Genomic DNA, 3,610 nt, shown 5'->3' on the forward strand with positions numbered 1-3,610 from the left:
CAGTGAAGCACGCAACTCTTTAAAAAAAAAAATGTTTATGTACTTATTTTGAGAGTGGGGGGGATACCATGAGTGAGCAGGGGAGGGGCAGAGAGAGAGGGATATGGAGACAGAATCCCAAGCAGACTCCACAGTGAGGGCAGAGCCCCACGCAGGGCTTGAACCCACAAACCGTGAGCTCACGACCTGAGCCAAAACCAAGAGGTGGCTCAGCCACCCAGGTGCCCCTGCAACTCTTGATCTAAGGTTGTGAATTCAAGCCCCGTGTTAGGTGTAGAGATTGCTTAAAAATAAAATCTTTTGGTTCAAGCTAGAGCGTCCGGTGAAGGAGGGAGGGAGCTACGAGTCCTTTGCTAGGGGAAGACCAAAGACAGACTGTAGGAAAAGCAAACAGAAGCCATGTTTCAAAGACCCGTGTTAGGGGTATTTCATCAGTTTGTAAGAAGTGAGTCTGAAATTGCCAGCAGCTTTGATCCTGAAAGATCTCTGAACTGTGTGCAGCTCCTTGGAACAGTGGGTCAGGACCCCGTCATGAGATAGGTGGAAGGGAAGAACCCGGTCACGATATTTCTCTAGCAACGAATGAGGTGTGGCGGTCAGGGGAGAGTGGAGTGCACCAAAATGGGTGATGTCAGTCAGACGACAGAGCACAGGGTATCAGCATTCGGACCAGGCCTCTGAGACATGGCGTATCAGTATGTGAAAAAGGGGTCCCGCATCTACGTGGAAGGGAAACTCAACTACGGTGAACACACAGGTAAACACAATGTGGGGCCACAAGCAACAACAATCAGAGCTGGTAATAGTCTATTTCTGGGTGACCCGACCGAAGAAAAGGCATAGAGTGAATGATTCTTCTTTGGCCACTGTTTGGTAGGGTCTCATTTCCGAATCACGTACAGTCTTTATAGTTCCTAAGGACAAGATTAAAATATTCTTTTATATACAAAAATAAGTAAAATAAAATAAAATCTTTTTTAAAAGTCTAAGAACCATCTTAAAAACATAAACACCACCCCCGCAACTGTAAGAAAATAATTAATTTGCTTGCTGTCGAAGTTAGGAAAGAAAAATTCCCCAAGAGATGGAACCTGATACTTTGTAGGAAAAAACTGTGAAGTCCAGTGAGATGTTGGATGGTGTTTTATAACCCAGAGGTCTGTAGCCCCTGCTATTTGTTTTACTCTTTCTTTGTGCCTTTACGTTGACCACTCACCTCTATTCTCTTGCATGGAGTCCACAGAATTTGTGACCTCCGAGGCCATCTGCCTCTAAGAAAATCACTAGTAAGTTCCCCAATGTTTAAACATTACTATCCCAGCTATTGGCTCCAAGAACTCAGATGGCTTTCTTGTCATTTTCTCTAGATTGACAATATGTAACAGCTACTGGTTGGAACTGCCATTAAAGAAAGTATGTACATGAGACCCCAAGTTTCTCGAATTCTAAAATCTTGACCATGTACATCTAATATATTTCCTGGGTTAGCTGGTCGTTAAGTTTAAACTTGCATGTTTAGTTTATCTCCATGAAAGCTGTCTGTATTTCCAAGAACATGGCAAACATAAGCATTCACTTCAGAGGCAGAGCAAAGTTTCAGTTGATCTAACTGTGCATCATAGCTTATGTATGCTCACCGTTCATAATATTTCTCACCTTTCAAAATCTTTCCCAAAACTTGGGATTATCTGGGCAAATAAGCACCAGCTCCATGCTTACAAGAAGATCAGACCACAGGATAGAAAAGTCAAAACATTAGGCCAGATGCCAGACTAAACTTCACGGCGCTTCAGGGTAAATGTCACCAGAAGACAAATATCTATGCTTGTATGATTATGTAGGTTAATGGCCAGACTTAGCCAATGGTCTTCAGTCTGCAATCTTGGCTGCAAATTGGGATAGGCACAGGGCCTCGCCTTGCCACTCTGCCTGATTTCCCTAAGCTGACATTAAGGGGACCCATTTCCAAGAACAAGGTGGCTGGCCGTTTCAGGACACATACGTATGAACATATTTATCGTTCCTGATAAGGAAGGAAACTGAGAGCGCCAAAGGATGAGATTTGGGCTGAGACCAGGAGGAAGAGCTGGCAGTCATCTCACACTAGAAGACCCACACACGATGTTGAGCAAGTTCTTCCATTCCACGAGGCCTCTGTGTAAAAAGGATCATAACACCTTCCTTTTTACATGAACACACAGAAGACATTTCATACAACAATATAGTATATTAAAACAAAAGAAGGAGGTGCGCCTGGGTGGCTCAGTCGGTTAAGCATTCGATTTCTGCTCAGGTCATGATCTTACAGTTCCCGAGTTTGAGCCCCGCGTGGGGCTCTGTGCTGAGCCTGCTTCAGATTCTCTGTCTCCCTCTCTCTTTCTGCCCCTCCCCTTCTTGTGTGGGCATGTTCTCTGTCTCAAAAAATAAACAAATAAAACATTAAAAAATTAAAAAAATAATAATAATAAATAAAATAGGAGAGAATATTCTAGGCCACACCCAAACCTCTGATTCCTCGTGGACTCAAGTTCATGCAAAGAGGAGTGGGCCAGCAGGTGTGCATAAGAAGCCCTGATGAGGTCAGCTCCAACGTCTCCCTGAGGACCAGCAATTAATTACATGTAGAGAAGGAAGCAGAAGGGAAGGCCACTGACCCCATGGTGTTTGCATCCAACTGTCAGTGGCCAACTTCTTAGATTCTATCTGTGGCCTAAATGATGAAGGATTATTTGAAGCCAACACAGAATTTTTTTTTTTTTGCGTTTGATTTTAAAGCTGTTCTTTCATACAGTGAGAGAGCACAGCAAAGTGTGTAGAGAGGCTTCTAGAGCAAAGCCCTCTATGGATGGCCACCTAATAGGTGGCTTTCTTGCCTGTGTCAGCCAAGATAATTACATCAGTTGTTTGTACCTGGAAGGGATTCCACCTGGCTAGGATCCTCCCACCTGGAAAGTCTCCCTATCTGACACCTGGAAGGCTTTATAGAAAAAAAAGAAGGAGGAGGAGGAGGAGGAGGAGGAGAGGAAGAAGGAGAAGAATTGACTACCTTTAGCTAAAATATAAAAGTGTTTCTTAATCTTTAAAATATAAATGATTACCTGTTTCCAAGTGGGCCCCCTAAAACCCTCACTTCTGTAACAGGATGCTAATAACACCATCTAATATCATAACAGGTGTCGTACATTAAAACCTGCTGTTTTTATTCTTCATCTGCCGTTGGCTTTCAGCTTTGTGGGTTATAACAGGTACAGTGTAACCACACGAGGCTGAAGTTGGCTGAGTTTCATTTCCAACCACCCCCAAGACAGAGCTGAATTTTACCTTTTGCTAAATGGATATCATAGTGGTATCACAACGATCTTCACTTTGTTATTTCTACAGAATGCAAGGCACGTATACAGAAAAGGGCCAGTAAACATAATTGCCTGAAAGAGGCTATGCTTTTTAATATCTTTTTCATGCCATACAAATCCACATCATGGAAAGTCGATTTTTTAAAAATATTTTACCAACAAAATCAACTTGCTAATTATTTTTAACTGCTTTTGAATCAAAGCATTCAACCTCCTGATGGCCAAGATGACAGATGTGTCCTGGGACCCAGCACCCC

General features: G+C 43.0%; 1 pseudogene; it reads left to right on the forward strand.

Moving 5' to 3' along the window:
* Nucleotides 1-399: 399 nt before the first annotated feature.
* Nucleotides 400-843, forward strand: LOC131489996 (single-stranded DNA-binding protein, mitochondrial-like; annotated as a pseudogene).
* Nucleotides 844-3,610: the final 2,767 nt, after the last annotated feature.

Source organism: Neofelis nebulosa, chromosome 11, assembly GCF_028018385.1.
Source record: "Neofelis nebulosa isolate mNeoNeb1 chromosome 11, mNeoNeb1.pri, whole genome shotgun sequence".
Classification (NCBI taxonomy): Eukaryota; Metazoa; Chordata; class Mammalia; order Carnivora; family Felidae; genus Neofelis; species Neofelis nebulosa.